Source organism: Rhinoraja longicauda, chromosome 7 (assembly GCF_053455715.1).
Source record: "Rhinoraja longicauda isolate Sanriku21f chromosome 7, sRhiLon1.1, whole genome shotgun sequence".
NCBI lineage: Eukaryota > Metazoa > Chordata > Chondrichthyes > Rajiformes > Arhynchobatidae > Rhinoraja > Rhinoraja longicauda.
Window position 1 is genome coordinate 3,364,347 of NC_135959.1, and position 20,741 is coordinate 3,385,087.

Genomic DNA, 20,741 nt, shown 5'->3' on the forward strand with positions numbered 1-20,741 from the left:
ATGCCATTCATGGGCTGGCGCACCCGTCCATCCGCTCCACCTCTGCCTTGGTAGCAGCTCGGTTTGTCTGGCATGGCCTACGGAAACAGGTAGCGGGTTGGGCACGTTCCTGCGTTCCCTGTCAGACCGCTAAAGTCCAGCGCCATGTCCAGCCCCCCGTACAGGATTTCGAGGTCCCGGCTGTTCGGTTTTTCCACATCCACGTGGATTTGGTCGGTCCTTTGCCTTTCTCCCAGGGCTACACCCACCTCCTCACGGTGGTGGATCGGTTCACCCGGTGGCCAGAGGCTTTCCCATTGTCTGATATTTCGTCAGCATCTTGTGCTAGGACTTTGGCCCTTCATTGGGTAGCTCGTTTCGGGGTCCCGGCAGTTATTACCATTGACAGAGGCCCACAATTCACTTCGTCCCTCTGGGCCGCGCTCGCAGAACTGTACGGGTCCAAGTTACAACCCACTACTGCATATCACCCCCAGGCAAATGGACTCGTAGAAAGGTTCCACCGCCAACTTAAGGCGTCCCTCAGTGCAAGGCTTGAAGGCCCGGACTGGGTAGACCAGCTCCCTTGGGTTCTTTTGGGCATCCGGACTGCTCCTAACCTAGATCTCGGTGCGTCGTCCGCAGAGCTAGTATATGGCTCGACACTTCGAGTACCCGGAGATCTGTTTCCGGACCCTTCAGACCAGCTGCCTACAGTCCCATCAGTGTTAGCATCTCTCCGGGAACGGGTGGGCTCCCTGGCTCCAGTTCCGACTTCACGTCATGGGTGTCCCATGGTACATGAACCGCCTTCCCTGAAGGACTGTGAGTTCGTTTTTCTGCGAAAAGATTCCCATCGCGCCCCGTTGCAGAGGGTCTATCAAGGGCCGTTCCGGGTTTTGCGTAAGGGAACAGCTACCTTCACCTTAGACATGTGCGGCAAGAGTGAGCTCGTCTCGGTGTCCCGGCTCAAACCTGCACATTTGGATCCGGATCAACCAGTCCTGGTCGGTCAAACCCCTAGGAGAGGCCGACCTCCGTTAGTTCCGCTCAGTCCAGGACCCCCCGTTCCGACAGTTCCTCCAGGACCCCCCGTTCCGGCAGTTCCTCCAGGACCCCCCGTTCCGGTAGTTCCTCCAGGACCTCCCGTTCCGGCTGTTCCGCCAAGTCCGGAACCCCCGGCTCCTGTGGTTCAGGCTGCCCCTCTCCGTACTCGTTATGGTCGCGAAATCCAGCTCCCTGCTAGGTTCCGCACCTCTGGTTCTGGGGGGGGTCATGTAGCGACCATAGAGAATGGTCCAGGTCGTCGAACCCTCGGATTGGCCAGCGAGGTCACGTGTGAACGCGACCATGGGGATTGGTCCAGGGAGCGACATCGCTGATTGGCCAGCGATGTCATGTGCGCGTTTGGCGCCCGAAATAGCCAGTTCGGCGAAGTCTTCGAAGAAGACAGTAAGTTTTTGATGGTTGTCCTTTACCTTGTTGTTTAACCCTGTATTCGAATATTGCGGCTGCAATAAACTTCCTTTACAACCAACAAGTTTTCGGACTCGCCATAAAGCGATCTATATTAAGATGTTTGCTTTAAATAAACAAGATGACAATCCAGAAAGTTGATGGGAGTGATGGAAACAAACGTTCCTCCTGAGATAGTCTGTCAAATTAGGCGCAGGATATGCAGGGGTGACGACGAGAAGAGAAACTAATATCTGTGAATTAAACCCCCTACATCTGTTGAGGTCGGTGAGGTTGATTATTGAGGGTGTCGGGGGTTAGAAACATAGAAGCATAGAAAATAGGTGCAGTAGGAGGCCATTTGGCCCTTCGAGCCAGCACCGTCATTCATTGTGATCATGGCTGATCATCCACAATCAGTAACCCGTGCCTGCCTTCTCCCCATATCCCTTGATTCCACTAGCCCCTAGAGCTCTATCTAACTCTCTTTTAAATTCATCCAGTGAATTGGCCTCCACTGCCCTCTTTGGCAGAGAATTCCACAGATTCACAACTCTCTGGGTGAAAACGTTTCTTCTCACCTCAGTTTTAAATGGCCTCCCCTTCATTCTTAGACTGTGTGGCCCCTGGTTCTGGATTTCCCCAACATTGGGAACATTTTTCCTGCATCTAGCTTGTCCAGTCCTTTTATAATTTTAAACGTCTCTATAAGATCCCCTCTCATCCTTCCAAACTCCAGTGAATACAAGCTCAGTCTTTCCAATTTTTCCTCATATGACAGTCCCGCCATTCCAAGGATTAACTCCGTGAACCTACGCTGCACTGCCTTCAATAGCAAGGATGTCCTTCCTCAAATTAGGAGACCAAAACTGCACACAATACTCCTGATGTGGTCTCACCAGGGCCATATATAACTGCACAAGAACCTCTTTACTCCTATACTGAAATCGTCTTGTTATGAAGGCCAACATTTCATTAGCTTTCTTCACTGCCTGCTTATGAGGAGAAGGCAGGAGAATGAGGCTGAGAGGGAAAGATAGATCGGCCATGATTGAATGGCGGAGTAGACTCGATGGGCCAAATGGCCTAATTTAGTTGTGTTCAGTTTAGAGATACAGCCTGGAATAAGACCATTCAGCCCATCAAGCTGACACTGACCAGTGATCACCCCGTACACCAACACTATCCTACAAATGAGGGACTATTTACAATTTTCAGAAGCCAATTAACCTAAAATGCCACACTTCTTTGGAGTGTGGGAGGAAATCTGAGCACCCGGAGAAAACCCACACAGGTCACGGGGAGAACGTATCAAATACGTAAGGACAAGCATCCGTAGTCAGTGTCTCTGGCGTTGTAAGGCAGTAACTCTACCGCTGCGCCACCGTGCCGCCCTGAGGTGATGGCGGAGATAGAAACAGAGATCTGTAAATTACTCCCCCAATATCTGTTGAGGTACCCGGCGAAGGTTGATTATAGAGGGTGTCAAAAGTTACCAGGAGAAGGCAGGAGAATGGGCTTTGAGAGTAGGGTTGCCAACAGTCCCGTATTAGCCGGGACATCCCATATATATTGGGCTAAATTGGTTTGTCCCGTACGGGACCGCCCTTGTCCCTTATTAGGCCCAGTGGGGGGAGTTGGCCCGTGCAGTGTAGGCCCGGGTGTTGCCGGAGGCCCGGGCGCCGCCTGATGGAGGTTGCATAGCAACCCACCTCCAGGCCTGGGCGCCCACCATTGGTGGAGCGGGAGCATGTGGGCCGCTGGCTGGGTGAGGTCACATGGGGCACGGGGCGGCGACGTCGCCTTGCGTCACTTATTTGGGAGGAGAAAATTGGCAACCCTATTTGAGAGGGAACGATAGATCGGCCATGATTGAATGGCAAGGTAGGCCGCATGGCCTAATTTAATTTACTTTTGAGATACAGCGCGGAATCAGTCCCTTCCGCCCACAGAGTCCACGGCGACCAGTGATCAACCCTTACACTAACACGGTCCTACACACACTGGGGACAATTTAAGAAGCCAATTAACCTACAAAACCGCACGTCTTTGGAGTGTGGGAGGAAACCCAGAGAAAACCCACGCGGTCACGGGGAGAACGTGCAAACTCCATACAGACAGTGGGATTGAACCTGGGATTGGAAGACTGAGGGGGTTGGGGGGGGGGGGGGTTGAGGGTGAAAAGAGAAAGGGTATAGTGAGAGGGCAGGGAGAGAAAGAGGAGAAAGGAGAGGGGTAGAGTGGAGTGAGGGGTAGAGAGGAGAAAGGAGGGGGGTAGAGTGGAGAGAGGAGGGGGTAGAGAGAGGGGAGGGAGGGGTGGGGGGTGGCAGTGGGAGTCAGGAGGGAGGAACTTCCTTTGCTGGAGTCACAAGACAGACGGAGTTGAAACACTCACAGATGCAGGCAGATTAAAGATGCGGGCAGGCTGTTGATTTGAGAGAATTATAATCAATAAGAGATTCAGTGCTGAGGCAAGTGACAGGCTCTGAGCTGACTGACAGCATGACCTTGTTGAGACAGCAGGAGCTGGATCGCGCCGACGAGGAGCAGGCTATGGGAGTGAAGATCGTCCCGTCAACGGAAGGTTCGAGCCCCACGACCGCTGGAGGACAAAGAAGGGAAGAGACTGAACTTTTTTTCACCTTCCATCGCAGTGAGCAATGTGGAGGAGTCACTGTGGGGGGTGTTCATGTTGAAATGTATTGCGTGTCCTGGTGCTTTTTATTGGTATGACTGTGTGGGCAATGAAATTCCTCCTATGTTGCAAAACATATTTGGCTAATAAAGTATTATTGTGATTGTGAATAGACTGATTGCTTTTGTCCCACCAGGTTATGAAAGGAAACTCAGTTTATCCAGTGAAGTTCCTTTAGGAAAGAGATGAGGAGGAATTTCTTATAGACAATAGGTGCAGGAGGAGGCCATTCGGCCCTTCGAGCCAGTACCTCCATTCAATGTGATCATGGCTGATCATTCTCAATTAGTACCCCGTTCCTGCCTTCTCCCCATACCCCCTGACTCCGCTATCCTTAAGAGCTCTATCTAGCTCTCTCTCGAATGCATTCAGAAAATTGGCCTCCACTGCCTTCTGAGGCAGAGAATTCCACAGATTCACAAATCTCTGACTGAAAAAGTTTTTCCTCATCTCAGTTCTAAATGGCCTACCCCTTATTCTTAAACTGTGGCCCCTTGTTCTGGACTGCCCCAACATTGGGAACATGTTTCCTGCCTCTAACGTGCCCAACCCCTTAATAATCTTATACGTTTCGATAAGATCTCCTCTCATCCTTCTAAATTCTAGTGTATACAAGCCTAGTCGCTCCAGTCTTTCAACATAAGCAACTTGGCTAATAAAGTATTATTGTGATTGTGAATTGACTGATTGCTTTTGTCCCACCAGGTTGTTAAAGGAAACTCACTTTATCCAGTGAAGTTCCTTTAGGAAAGAGATGAGGAGGAGTTTCTTCAGCCAGAGGGTGGTGAATCTGTGGAATTCTCTTCCACAGAAAGGCTGGGGAGGCCAAGTCAATGGGTATTTTTAGGCTGAGAGAGATATATCCTTGTACGGGTGTCAGAGGTTATTTCCGTTTCTATCAGTTATGAACACATCCACACAGCCTCCAGGCACTCAAGAGTCTTTAAGCAAAGGGTAAGTTCAGGGTGCAGTCTAAATGTGTCGGAAGGCAAGACACAAAATGCTGGAGTAACACAACAGGTCAGGCAGCATCTCTGGCGATAAGCCATTCATGACGTATCAGGTCGAGACCCTTCTTCAGCCTTCAGAAGGGTCCTGAGCTGAACATCACTTATCCATGTTCTCCAGAGATGCTGCCTGACCCGCTAAGTTACTCCAGCACTCTGTGAAATGTCACCTATCCACGTTCTCCAGAGATGCTGCCTGACCCGCTGAGTTATTCCAGCACTCTGTGAAACATCACCTATCCATGTTCTCCAGAGATGCTGCCTGACCCGCTGAGTTACTCCAGCACTCTGTGTTACCTGGGCTTGTGGGCTTGCGTTACAGGGAGAGGTTGGATAGGCTGGGGCTTTTTTTCTTTGGAGCATTGGAGGCTGAAGGGTACATAAGTTCATAAGTGATAGGGAGCAGAATTAGGCCCTTTGGCCCATCGAGTCTACGCCGCCATTCCATCGCGGCACGCGTACTAATCTGTCAATCTCCACCCCCTCTGGTTCCTCTCCAGCACCAGCACATCGTTCCTCAGATATGGGGCCCAAAATTGCAGACCTTAAGATGGTGACCTTATTGAGGTGCACATGACCACGAGGGACAGATCCTGGGATGGAGGATTTTTCATGTGTCATATTTCTTAATAAAAATTTATATTTTTATTAAGAAATATGACACATGAAAATGAAAAACATTGTCAGTTCAATGATGAGAATCACAGTCAACGGATAGAAACAAAAATGGCAATACTACAATCAAAGTACTGTGTATCTCAATAGATTGAAATAAAAACTAGTCATAGATATAAAAAAACAAAACAAAGCAAAGCAAAACAAAAGGCAAAAAAAACCAAAAAACAAAAGACATAAAAAAGGGGGAGAAGGGGAAGGGGGGGGGACAGAGATTGCAGAGAGTGGAAAAACGTTTTTAAAAATTGCCACTTATTATAAAATTTATCAGAATTGTGAATCTGTGGAATTCTCTGCCTCAGAAGGCAGTGGAGGCCAATTCTCTGAATGCATTCAAGAGAGAGCTAGATAGAGCTCTTAAGGATAGCGGAGTCAGGGGGTATGGGGTGAAGGCAGGAACGGGGTACTGATTGAGAATGATCAGCCATGATCACATTGAATGGCGGTGCTGGCTCGAAGGGCCGAATGGCCTCCTCCTGCACCTATTGTCTATTGCCACTCAGTGAATATCTAATCTTCTCTAACTTTAGAAAGGACATGATATCACTGAGCCACTGAGAGCTGGAGGGAACTTTAGTAGACTTCCAGTGAAGAAGAAGATGGCGTTTTGCCAGTAGGGAAGTGAAAGCAAGAATGTCTAATTGCATGGAGGTGTAACGATAGGGTGGAAGATTCTAACGAACACAGTGGCAGAGTGCTTTCAACACAATAGTCCCCACCAGACTGGCTGAGAAGCTGCTGAAACTGGGGCTTAACACTCCCCTGTGTGCCTGGGTCCTGGACATTCTCACCGCCAGGCCCCCAAGTGGTCAAGAAGGGGAGACATACTTCTAACCCCCTCACCCTGAACACAGGATCCCCCCAGAGTTGCATCCTTAGCCCCCTACTGTACTCCCTGTACACACATGACTGTGTGGCCAGGTTCAGCTCCAACTCCATCATCAAGTTTGCTGATGACACTGTGGTGGTGGGCCGGATCTCCAACAACGATGAGAAGGCCTACCGGGAGGAGGTGGCTGATCTGGCACTCTGGTGTCAGGACAATAGCCTCCTCTTGAATGTCACTAAAACTAAGGAGCTGATTGTAGACTTCAGAAGGGCTCAACATCCGAGGACGTACACGCCACTGGAGATAAATGGGTCTACTGTGGATAGGGTGAGCAGTTTTAAATACCTGGGACTCCACATCACAGAGGATCTGACAAGGACAACACACATTGCCGCACTGGTGAGTAAGGCAAGGCAGCGCCTTTACCACCTTAGACAGCTGAGGAAATTCAGAGTCTCTCCGAGGATCCTTCAGTGCTTCTACTCTGGGGCTGTAGAGAGCATCTTGTCCGGCAACATCACAGTCTGGTTTGGGAACAGCTCTGCCCAGGACAGGAAGGCCCTGCGGAGGGTTCGGCTGAACACACTATGGGAACTACAGTCGTCCCCCTGCAGGACCTATACATCAGGAGGTGCAGATCCAGAGCCAGCAACATTATGAGGGACCCCTGCCACCCCAGCAACGGACTGTTCCAGCTGCTACGGTCAGGCAAACGCCTCCGCTGTCACGCTGTGAAAACGGAGAGGATGAGACGGAGTTTCTTCCCACAGGCCATCAGGACTGTTAATTCTCATATCACCAGGGACTAATTTAATTTACTGTATTAATTTATTTTTTTGTGTTAAAATTCTTTTTGTCTCTATTGTGTTTTGTAGTTTAGCACAATCCGCAGGCGTTGCCACTTTCAGTTCACTGCATATCTTGTATGTGTGTGTGACAAATAAACTTGACTTGACTTGTCTGCACAGAGTTTGTACGTTCTCTCCGTGACCATGTGGGTTTTCTCCGAGATCTTCGGTTTCCTCCCACACTCCAAAGACGTGCAGGTTTGTAGGTTAATTGGCTGGGTATAAATGTAAAAATTATCCATAGCGTATGGTGGTGTTAATTTTAATTTTGGTTTTTAGTTTTAAAGTTTTTTTTTGAAATACAGCGCGGAAACAGGCTCTTCGGCCCACCGGGTCCGCACCGACCAGCGATCCCCGCACACTAACACTATCCTACACCCACTAGGGACATTTTTTACATTTACCAAGCCAATTAACTTACAAACCTGTACGAATTTGGAGCGTGGGAGGAAAGCGAAGATCTCGGAGAAAACGCACGCAGGTCACGGGGAGAAAGTGCAAACTCCGTACAGGCAGCGCCCGTAGTCAGGATCGAACCCGGGTCTCCACCACCGCATTCGCTGTAAGGCGGCAACTCTACCGCTGCGCCACCGTGACCGCCAGATATTTGCGGTCCGCTGCGGACTCGATGGGCCGAAGGGCCTGTTTCCCCGCTGTATCTCTGAACTAATAGGGGAGAGGTTTAAGAGTGACCTCGGGGGCAACGTTCTCACTCAGAGGGTAGTCCATGTCTGGAACGAGCTGCCAGAGGAAGCAAAGGAAGCTGACACTATTAAGACTTTTAGAAGCCATTTGGACAGATACATGGATAGAAAGTGTGTAGATGGATGCGGGCCAAATGGGACTTGTACAATATACCAACTTGGCTTTCAAGGATAGACAACAAAAAACTGGAGTCCAGATACGCACAGAGAACTAGCAGCTGGGACAAGGTCAAAAGATCATAAGTGACAGGAATAGAATTAGGCCATTCGGCCCATCAAGTTTACTCCGCCATTCAATCATGGCTGATCTATCTCTCCCTCCTGACCCCATTCTCCTGCCAACTCCCCATAACCTCTGACACCCGCACTAATCAAGAATCTGCCTTAAAAATATCCACTGACTTGGCCTCCACAGCCTTCTGTGACAATGAATTCCACAGATTCACCACCCTCTACATCAAGAAATCTCACCTCATCTCCTTCCTAAAAGAACGTGCTTTAATTCTGAGACTGTGACCTCTAGTCCCAGACTCTCCCACTAGTGGAAAAATGCTCTCCACATCCACTCTATCCAGGCCTTTCACTATTCTGTATGTTTCAACGAGGTCCTCCCTCATTCTTCTAAACTCCAGCGGGTACAGGCCCAGTGCCGACAGACCCTGATCATAGGCTAACCCACTCATTCCTAGGATCATTCTTGTAAACCTCCTCTGGACCCTCTCCGACGCCAGCACATCCTTCCTCAGATATGGGGTCCAAAATTGCTCACAATATTCCAAATGCAGCCTGACCTACGCCTTATAGAGCCTCAGCAAATTGCCTCTCATAATTGTATAAACTTCTATCAGGTCTTCCGTCAACATCTGGTGCTCCAAAGAAAACATCCAAGTCTGTCCAACCTCTTCCTGTAGCTAATACCCTCGAACCCAGGCAGCATTCTGGTAAACCTCCTCCTGCACCCTCTCCAAAGCCTCCACATGCTTGCTGTGATGGGGTACAGGAACCACGAGGGTTGCCAACTGTCGCGTATTAGCCGGGACATCCCGTATATATTGGGCAAAAATTGGTTTGTCCCGTATGGGACTGCCCTTGCCCCGTATTAGGCCCAGGGGACACTATAGGCCCGGACACGGTAGCAGTGTAGGTCGACACACAATGCTGGAGTAACTCAGCGGGTCGTGCAGCATCTCGGGAGAGAAAGAATGGGTGACGTTTCGGATCGAGACCCTGAAGAGTCGAGTCTGAAGAAGGGTCTCGACCCGAAACGTCATCCATTCCTTCTCCCCCGAATCGCTGCATGGATCAGTCTGAAGAAGGGTCTCGACCCGAATCGTCACCCATTCCTTTTCTCCCAAGATGCTGCCTGACCCGCTGAGTTACTCCAGCATTGTGTGTCTACCTTCAATTTTAACCAGCATCTGCAGTTTTTTTCCCTACACTGGACAATGTAGGCCAGGGCGCCGCCTAATGGAGGTTGCATAGCAACCCGCCTCCCGGCCCGGGCGGCCGCCATTGGTGGAGCGGGAGCACGTGGCCACTGGCCGGGTGAGGTCACGTGGGGCGCGGGGCGGTGACGTCACCTTGTCCCGTATTTGGGAGTTCGGAAGTTGGCAACCCTAACCCATGTAGATGTGAAGTATAGTGTTGATGGAGTCGATGGTGGGGACTGTGGTCTGTGTGATGGACTGGGATACATCCACAACTCTGTGCAACATCTCGCAGTCTTGGGCAGAGCTGTGCATTTTCTGCCGTGGGAAAGATTAACGTCGCAGCCTCTAAATAATAGATCAGTCTCCAGGAAAAGTCCATGAATAAGCAATGGATGATTCAATAACCTTCTCACACGGTGACACAGCGGGTAGAGCTGCTGCCACACAGCGCCAGGGACCCGGGTTCGATCCCGACTTGGGGTGCTGTCTGTACGGAGTTTGCACGTTCTCCCCGTGACCTGCGTGGGTTTTCTCCGGGTGCTCCGGTTTCCTCCCACGTCCCTCACATCTTTAGGCTGCTTATTGTCACATGTACCGAGGTACAGGGAAACTCTTTGTTCTGCATACTATTCGAAAAGACCAGATAATAGTAGACACAGCTGCAATCAGTTGAAACTCAAGTACAATCGGTAGAGCAAAGAGGAAGATACAGAGTGGAGGGTTTCATGTTCTCAGCATCGTAGCGCATCAGTTCCAGAGACAAAGTCCAATGTCCGCAATGGGGTAGAGGTGAATCGGACAGTGCCCGAGCTTATGGAAGGACCGTTCAGAAGCCTGATAACAGAGGCCAGAAGGTTATGTGATAGGAGCAGAATTAGGCCATTCGGCCCATCTTGTCTACTCCGCCATTCAATCGTGGCTGATCTCCGCCTCCCCATTCAATTTTCCTGCCTTCTCCCCATAACCCTTGACACCCGTTCTTATCAAGAATTTGACTATCACTGCCTTAAAAATATCAACTGACCTGGCCTCCACAGCCCTCTGTGCCAATGAGTTCCACAGATTCACCGCCACCTGACTAAAGAAGTTCCTCCTCACCTCCTTTCTAAAAGAACGCACTTTAATTCTGAGAATGTGGCCTCTGGTCCTAGACTCTGTCACCAGTGGAAACATCCTCTCCACATCCACTCTACCTATGCCTTTCATTATTCTGTATGTTTCAATCAGGTCCCCCCCCTCCTCAACCTTCTAAACTCCAGCGAGTACAGGCCCAGTGTCGACAAACGCTCATCGTATGCCAACGCACTCATCCCTGGAATCCAGCATGTAAGAATTTCATTGTTCTATCTGGGACATACGACAATTCAACACTCTTAACTCCTGAATCATTCTTGTAAACCTTCCGTTGGACCCTCTCCAGAGCCAGCACGTCCTTCCTCAGTTATGGGGCCCACATTTGCTCACCGAGCCTGGCGGTCCTGAGGCAGCGTGAAGTGTAGACGGAGTCGATGGTGGGGCGTCTGGTCTGTGTGATGGACTGGGCCACATCTGCAATTTCTTGGGCCGTTCCCAAACCAAGCTGTGATGCAAGTCGAGTCTCAGGAAGGGTTCCAATCCAAAACGTCACGTGCACCTTCTCTCCAGAGATGCTGCCTGACCCGCTGAGTTACTCCACAGCTTTTTGTGTCTATCCGCGATGCATCCCAACAGTTTCTTCCCAACTGTTCTCAGGCAACTGAACCACCCTACACCAACTAGAGAGTGGCCCTGACCTCCCATCTACATCTTTGGAGACCCTCGGACTATCTTTAATCAGAATTTTTCTGGATTTTATCTTGCACTAAACGTTATTCCCTTCATCCTGTATCTGTACACTGTGGACGGCTTGTTTATAATCTTACAAACATAGAAAATAGGTGCCATTCAGCAGTAGGCCATTTGGCCCTTCGAGCCAGCACCGCCATAGAGTCATAGAGTGATACAGTGTGGAAACAGGCCCTTCGACCCAACTCGCCCACACCGACCAACAATGTCCCAGCTACCCTAATCCCACTTGCCTGAGTTTGGTCCATATCCCTCCAAACCTGTCCTATCCATGTACCTGTCCAACTGTTTCTTAAACGATGGGATAGTCCCAGCCTCAACTACCTCCTCTGGCAGCTTGCTCCATACACCCACCACCCTCTGTGTGAAAAAGTTACCCTTCGGATTCCTATTAAATCTTTTCCCCTTCACCTTAAACCTATGTCCTCTGGTCCACGATTCCCCTACTCTGGGTAAAAGACTCTGTGCATCTACCCGATCTGTTCCTCTCATGCTTTTGTACACCTCCATAAGATCACCCCTCATCCTCCTGCGCTCCATGGAATAGAGACCCAGCCTGCTCAACCCCTCCTTATAGCTCACACCCTCTAGTCCTGCAACATCCTCGTAAATCTGTTCTGAACCCTTTCAAGCGTGACAATATATTTCCTATAACATGGTGCCCAGAACTGAACACAATATTCTAAATGCGGCCTCACCAACGTCTTATACAACTGCAACATGACCTCCCAACTTCTATACTCAATACTCTGACTGATGAAGGCCAAAGTGCCAAAAGCGTTTATGAGCACCTTATCCACCTGCGACTCGACCTTCAAGGAATCATGCATTTGTACTCCTAGATCCCTCTGCTCTACAACACTACCCAGAGGCCTACCATTTACTGTAAGTCCTGCCCTTGTTCGACGTCCCAAAATGCAACACCTCACACTTCTCCGTATTAAATTCCACCAACCATTCCACAATAGACAATAGGCAAGGACTCGAGGTAAAAGAGCCATTAGGAGGCAGTGATCACAATATGATGAGTTTTACTCTACAAATTGAGAGGGAGAATGGAAAATCAGAAGTGTCAGTATTACAGTATAGCAAAGAGGATTACAGAGGCATGAGGCAGGATCTGGCCAGATTTGAGTGGAAGGAGGCCCTAGCAGGCAGGACGGTGGAACAGCAATGGCAGGTATTCCTGGGAATAATAGACAATAGACAATAGGTGCAGGAGTAGGCCATTCAGCCCTTCGTGCCAGCACCGCCATTCAATGCGATCATGGCTGATCACTCTCAATCAGTACCCCGTTCCTGCCTTCTCCCCATACCCCCTCACTCCACTATCCTTAAGAGCTCTATCCAGCTCTCTCTTGAAAGCATCCAATGAACTGGCCTCCACTGCCTTCTGAGGCAGAGAATTCCACACCTTCACCACTCTCTGACTGAAAAAGTTCTTCCTCATCTCCATTCTAAATGGCCTACCCCTTATTCCTAAACTGTGGCCCCTTGTTCTGGACTCCCCCGACATTGGGAACATGTTTCCTGCCTCTAATGTGTCCAATCCCCTAATTATCTTATATGTTTCAATAAGATCCCCCCTCATCCTTCTAAATTCCAGTGTATACAAGCCCAATCGCTCCAGCCTTTCAACATACGACAGTCCCGCCATTCCGGGAATTAACCTAGTGAACCTACGCTGCACGCCCTCCATAGCAAGAATATCCTTCCTCAAATTTGGAGACCAAAACTGCACACAGTACTCCAGGTGCGGTCTCACCAGGGCCCGGTACAACTGTAGAAGGACCTCTTTGCTCCTAGTTTGCAGAAGTTACAGGATCAATTTATCCCAAAGAGGAGGAAAGATTCTAAGGGGAGTAAGAGGCACCCGTGGCTGACAAGGGAAGTCAAGGACAGCATAAAAATAAAAGAGAAGAAGTATAACATAGCAAAGAAGAGTGGGAAGCCAGAGGATTGGGACTCTTATAAAGAGCAGCAGAAGATAACTAAAAAGGCAATACGGGGAGAAAAGATGAGGTACGAGGGTAAGCTAGCTAATAATATAAAGGAGGATAGTAAAAGCTTTCTTAGGTATGTGAAGAGGAAAAAAATAGTCAAGGCAAATGTGGGTCCTTTGAAGACAGAAGCGAGGGAATTTATTATGGGGAACAAGGAAATGGCAGACGAGTTGAGCCGGTACTTTGGATCTGTCTTCACTAAGGAAGATACAAACAATCTCCCAGATGTTCTAGTGGCCAGAGATCCTAGGGTGACGGAGGAACTGAAGGAAATTCACATTCGGCAGGAAATGGTGTTGGGTAGACTGATGGGACTGAAGGCTGATAAATCCCCAGGGCCTGATGGTCTGCATCCCAGGGTACTTAAGGAGGTGGCTCTAGAAATTGTGGACGCATTGGTGATCATTTTCCAATGTTCTATAGATTCAGGATCAGTTCCTATGGATTGGAGGGTAGCTAATGTTATCCCACTTTTTAAGAAAGGAGGGAGAGAGAACTAAAATCACGATAAGACTAAAATAAAAGACCTCTTAGTCTGAAGAAGAGTCTTGACCCAAAACGTTACCCATTCCCTCAATCCAAAAACAACAAAACATAGAAAATAGGTGCAGGAGGCCTTTTGGCCCTTCGAGCCAGCACCGTCATTCATTGTGATCATGGCTGATCATCCACAATCAGTAACCCGTGCCGGCCTTCTCCCCATACCCCTTGATTTTGCTAGCCTCTAGAGCCCTGTCTAACTCTCTTTTAAATTCATCCAGCCAAATTGGCCTCCTTCTGTGGCAGAGAATTCCCCAAATTCACAACTCTCTGGATGAAAACGTTTCTTCTCACCTCAGTTTAAAATGGCCTCCCCTTTATTCCTGGACTGTGTGGCCCCTGGTTCTGGACTCCTCCAACATTGGGAACATTTTTCCTGCATCTACCTTGTCCAGTCCTTTTATAATTATATATGTTTCTTTTAGATCCCCTCTCATCCTTCTAAACTCCAGTGAATACAAGCCTGGTCTTTCCAATCTTTCCTCACATGACAGTCCCGACATCCCCGGGGATTAACCTGGTGAACCTACCCTGCACTGCCTCAATAGCAAGGTTGTCCTTCCTCAAATTAGGAGACCAAAACTGCACACAATACTCCAGATGTGGTTTCCCCTTTATTCTTAGACTGTGTGGCCCCTGGTTCTGGACTCCCCCCCAACATTGGGAACATTTTTCCTGCATCTAGCCTGTCCAGTCCTTTTGTAACTTTATGCCTTTCTATAAGCGATGTTGCCTGTCCCACCGAGCTTCTCCTGCAAACTCGGAGATGTGTCTATCTGTGGTGTAAACCAGCATCTGCAGTTCCTTCCTAAATTAAATCTAAATATAAAACTAAACTAAACTGTGACTTCTGTGGTGCATCTGTAGAATGCAGAATGGAGAAGCTTCTCTGAGCACTATTCTGATAGACAATAGACAAAAGACAATAGACAATAGGTGCAGGAGGAGGCCATTCGGCCTTCGAGTCAGCACCGCCATTCAATGTGATCATGGCTGATCATTATCAACCAGTACCCCGTTCCTGCCTTCTCCCCATACCCCCTGACTCCGCTATCCTTAAGAGCTCTATCTAGCTCTCTCTTGAATGCATCCAGAGAATTGGCCTCCACTGCCTTCTGAGGCAGAGAATTCCACAGATCATCATATCATCATATATATACAGCCGGAAACAGGCCTTTTCGGCCCACCAAGTCCGTGCCGCCCAACGATCCCCGCACATTAACACTATCCTACACCCACTAGGGACAATTTTTACATTTACCCAGCCAATTAACCTACATACCTGTACGTCTTTGGAGTGTGGGAGGAAACCGAAGATCTCGGAGAAAACCCACGCAGGTCACGGGGAGAACGTACAAACTTACAACTCTCTGACTGAAAAAGTTTTTCCTCGTCTCCGTTCAAAATGGCCTACCCGTTATTCTTAAACTGTGGCCCCTGGTTCTGGACTCTCCCAACATCGGGAACATGTTTCCTGCCTCTAACGTGACCAATCACTTAATATTCTTATATGTTACAATAAGATGTTATGGGCGGCACGGTGGCGCAGCGGTAGAGTTGCCGCCTTACAGCGAATGCAGCGCCGGAGACTCAGGTTCGATCCTGACTACGGGCGCCGTCTGTACGGAGTTTGTACGTTCTCCCCGTGACCTGCGTGGGTTTTCTCCGAGATCTTCGGTTTCCTCCCACACTCCAAAGACGTGCAGGTATGTAGGTCAATTGACTGGGTAAATGTGAAAATTGTCCCTAGGGTGTGCAGGATAGTGTTAGTGTGTGGGGATCGCTGGGCGGCGCGGACTCGGTGCGCTGTATCTCTAAATCTAAAGATCCCCTCTCATCCTTCTAACACAGTTTAAGAATAAGGGGTAGGCCATTTAGAACGGAGATGAGGAAGAACTTTTTCAGTCAGAGAGTGGTGAAGGTGTGGAATTCTCTGCCTCAGAAGGCAGTGGAGGCCAGTTCGTTGGATGCTTTCAAGAGAGAGCTGGATAGAGCTCTTAAGTGAGGGGGTATGGGGAGAAGGCAGGAACGGGGTACTGATTGAGAGTGATCAGCCATGATCGCATTGAATGGCGGTGCTGGCTCGAAGGGCTGAATGGCCTACTCCTGCACCTATTGTCTATTGTCTATTGTCTATTGTCTAAATTCCAGTGTATACAAGCCCAGTCGCTCGGAGATGCTTCTATGAGCACTATTCTGATGCCGTTGTTTAGATAGGAATTGGAACGATAACAGCACGCAGGGCAATTGCAAGGCCTCTCTCTCTCTCGCGTTGTTGCTTCATGCATTATTCACCCGTGAGTTTCCTGCACGCTGCATTATGCATGATGGCTTGGGTTGCTGCTGCTCCTGCTGCACTCCAGTTACTGCCTGCTCATCATGCATCAACACGACACGCTGCCTCACCCCACAACTCAAGCCCCCCCCCACCCCTCCCTCCCTCCCTGCCCTGTTCCCCACCTGCACGCACACCCCTCCCCCGACATTCCCTCCTCCAGCTTCACAACTCGCATCTGCCGCCTCGATGAAAGAGACTCTGGAGTCAATTACTAAAGAAGTAATAACGGCTCGTTTGGGGAGCAGTAAAATGGATTGGTCCAAGTCAGCATGGATTTATGAAGGGGAAATCCTGCTTGACCAATCTTTTGAGGATGTGACAAGTAAAATGGATGAAGGAGAGCTAGTGGATGCAGTGTATCTGGACTTTCAGAGAGCCCTTTGATCCCACACAGGAGATTAGTGGGCAAAATTAGAGCACATGGTATAGGGGGTTGGGTGTTGACATGGATAGAGAATTGGTTGGCAGACAGGAAGCAAAGAGTAGAAGTAAATGGGACCCTTTGAGAATGGCAGGCATTGGAGAGTGGAGTGGCGCAAGGCTCGGTGCTGGGACTGCAACCATTTACAATATAAATTAATGATTTAGATGATGGGATTAAAAGTAACACCAGCAAATTTGCAGATGACACATAGCTGGGTGGCAGTGTGAACTGCGAAGAGGATGCTAGGAGGTTGCAGGGTGTCTTGGACAGTTTGAGTGAGTGGGTAGATGCATGGCAGATGCAGTATAATGTAGATAAATGTGAGGTTATCCACTTTAGCGGCACGAACAAGGAGACAGATTATTATCTCAATGGTGACAGATTAGGTAAAGGGAAAGTGCAACGAGACCTGGGTATCCTTGTACACCAGTCACTGAAAGTAAACATGCAGGTACAGCAGGCAGTGAAGAAAGCCAATGGCATGTTGGCCTTCATAACAAGAGGAGTTGAGTATAGGGGCAGAGGTCCTTCTGCAGTTGTACAGGGCCCTAGTGAGACCGCACCTGGAGTACTGTGTGCAGTTTTGGTCTCCTAATTTGAGGAAGGACGTCCTTGCTATTGAGGCAGTGCAGCGTAGGTTGATGAGGTTAATCCCCGGGATGGCAAAACTGTCATATGAGGAAAGATTGGAAAGACTGGGCTTGAGTTCACTGGAATTTAGAAGGATGAGAGGGGATCGTATTGAAATATATAAAATTATAAAAGGACTAGACAAGCTAGATGCAGGAAACCGAAGATGCTAGATGGGTGACTCCAGAACCAGGGGCCACACAGTCTAAGAATAAAGGGAAGGCCATTTAAAACTGAGACGAGAAAAAACTTTTTCACCCAGAGAGTTATGAATTTGTGGAATTCTCTGCCACAGAGGGCAGTGGAGGCCAATTCACTGGATGAATTAAAAAGAGTTAAATAGAGCTCTAGGGACTAGCAGAATCAAGGGATATGGGGAGAAGGCAGGCACGGGTTACTGATTGTGGATGGTCAGCCATGATCACAATGAATGGCGGTGCTGCCTCGAAGGGCCAAATGGCCTCTTCCTGCACCTATTGTCTATGTTTCTATGTTTCTACCTCATTGAAGACCCTCGGATCAGACTTTGCTGGCTTTACCTTGAACTAAATGTTGTTCCCTGATCGAGTATTCGCTGAAAATGACTCGATTGTAATCATGTTTTTTGTCTTTCTGCTGACTGTCAGCACGCAACAAAAAGCTTTTCACTGTACCTCGGTACACGTGACAATAAACTATACTAACTTTCTCTCTCAACCCCATTCTCCTGTCTTCTCCTCTTAACTGCCGACACCCTTCCTAATCAAGAATCTGACAATCCAACCTTTCAAATCTCTGGCCTTTGTCCAACCATCTGCCCATCAGTTGTCCACACCGACCAACATGCCCCATCTACGCTAGTCCCACCTGCCCACGTTTGGTCCATATCCCTCCAACCCTGTCCTATCTATGTACCTTTCTAATTGTTTTTTAAACATTGCAATAGTCCCAGCCTCAACTACCTCCACTGGCAGCCCGTTCCATACACCCACCACCCTTTGTGTGAAAAGGTTACCCCAAAGGTTGCTATTAAATCTTTCACCCCTCACCTTAAACCTGTGACCTCCGGTTCTTGATTCCCCTACTCTGGGCAAGAGACTCTGTGCGTCTACCCGATCTATTCCTCTCATAATTGTATACACATCTCCAAGATCACCCGGTATTTTCCTGCGCTCCAAGGAATAGAGTCCCAGCCTGCTCCACCTCTCCCCAAAGCTCAAAATATTTCTGTGGGAAAGACAACTGCAGATGCTGGTTTAAACCAAAGGTAGGCACAAAATGCTGGAGTAACTCAGCGGGCCAGGCAGCATCTCTTGAGAGAAGGAATGGGTGACGTTTCGGGCCGAGACCGAGGAAGGGTCTCGGCCTGAAACGTCACCCATTCCTTCTCTCCAGAGATGCTGCCTGACCCGCTCAAAATATTCAGTTTAGCTTAGAGATACAGGGCGGAAACAGGCCCTTCGGCCCACCGAGTCCGCGCCGCCCAGCGATCCCCGCACACTAACACTATCCGACACACACTGGGGATAATTTACACCTTATACCAAGCCAATTAACCTACACCCATTCCTCTCCAGAGATTCAGGGGGACAGGCAGCATCTCTGGAGAGAATGAATGAGTGACGTTTCAGGTCGAGTCTGAAGAAGGGTCTCGACCCTAAACGTCACCCATTCCTTCCCTCCGGAGACGCTACCTGTCCCGCTGAGTTACTCCAGCATTTTGTGTCTATCTTCGGTTTATCAGCATCTGCAGTTCCTTCCTGCACATTTAACCTGTAAACCTGCACGTCTTTGGAGTGTGGGAGGAAACCGAAGATCTCGGAGAAAACCCACGCGGGTCACGGGGAGAACGTACAAACTCGGTACAGACGGCTCCCGTAGTCGGGATGGAACCCGGGTCTCCGGCGCTGCATTCGCTGTAAGGCAGCAACTCTACCGCAATAAATCCCATCTCCTTCCCACTTCCCAGCTGATACAACATCAGTCAATGCCGTTTCCCTGCCAATGTGACAACAAAGACGTACAGGTATGTAGGTTAATTGACTGGGTAAATGTAATAATTGTCCCTAGTGGGTGTAGGATAGTGTTAATGTACGGGGATCGCTGGGCGGCGCGGACTTGGTGGGCCGAAAAGGCCTGTTTCCGCGCTGTATATATATGATGATGATGATGATGATGATGTTTTTGTTACGGTCCAGTGCTCTCTGGAATTTCCTTCCGAAACCTTTTCCCTCCACCTTGCAAACATCTCTGCAGTTACAGATGTGGTTTGGCGATAACCAGCTGACTGTTGCCTTGGGCTCCAAGCCCAACACAATGAGACGTCCGTTTCCTCGCACGCAGGCCGCGACACCGAATTATCAATTCTGCGTAGGGTTGCCAACTTCCTCACTCCCAAATAAGGGACAAAAGGTGACGTCACCGCCCCACGTGACCTCACCCAGCCAGCGGCCAAGTGCTCCCGTTCCACCAATGGCGGCTGCCCGAGCCGCAACCTATGTAAGGCAAATGCACTCAGCCCCGCTCCCCGAACACACTCTGTTAGCCTACAGTGTCCGGGCCTGCAGTGGCCCCCGGGCCTGCAGTGGCCCCCGGGCCTGCAGTGGCCCCCGGGCCTACAGTGCCCGGGCCCACAGTGCCCGGGCCTACAGCATCCCCCGGGCCTAATATGGGACAAGGGCGATCCCGTACGGGACAAACCAATTTAGCCCAAAATGCGGGATGTCCCAGCTAATACGGGACAGTTGGCGACCCTAATTCTGTGCACAATCTAGGAATATCAAACATAGAACTGTGCAGCAAAGAAACAGACACTTCGGCCGACAGTGTGTGCGTACTGAAGATAGACATAAAATGATGGAGTAACTCAGCGGGACAGGCAGCATCTCGGGAGAGAAGGAATGGGTGACATTTTGGATAAAGACAATAGACAACAGGTGCAGGAGTAGGCCGTTCAGCTCTTCGAGCCAGCACCGCCATTCACCGCGATCATGGCTGATCATCCACAATCAGTACCCCGTTCCTGCCTTCTCCCCATACCCCCTGACTCCGCTATCCCTTAAATCCCTATCATTAAGGGCTCTATCCCCAGAGACCCTATTTCAGAACCGAGAGTCAGCGGAGAGGGAGACACAGAGAAAAGGAAGTGCGAGGTGTGAAAACGAGACATCAAAGGGGACGAAATCAAGGAAAATGTAGAATAGATCATTGTTAGTTAGGGGAAGGTGACAACGAAGCACTCAGAGATAAAATGTAATCGCAAACATGATGCCAAGACCAATGCAGCTGAGTGGTAGAGTTCATAAGTTCCAGAAGCAGAATTAGGCCATTCGGCCCATCAAGTCTACTCCGCCATTCAATCATGGCTGATCTATCTCTCCC

The 20,741-nt window shown here is 49.3% G+C and overlaps 1 protein-coding gene across 4 annotated transcripts in view; it reads right to left on the reverse strand.

Annotated features, from left to right (window-relative positions):
* Nucleotides 1-20,741, reverse strand: part of gdpd5b (glycerophosphodiester phosphodiesterase domain containing 5b) — a 158,121-nt gene that overhangs the window by 112,369 nt on the left and 25,011 nt on the right. Inside the window, exon 1 of one of the 4 annotated variants that reach the window (XM_078401984.1) lies at nucleotides 3,830-3,849. The exons of the other annotated variants lie outside the window; for them this stretch is intronic. The gene's annotated coding sequence lies outside the window, so the exon portion shown is untranslated. Of the gene's footprint in view, nucleotides 1-3,829; nucleotides 3,850-20,741 lie in introns of those variants that run through there. 4 annotated transcript variants of the gene reach the window in all.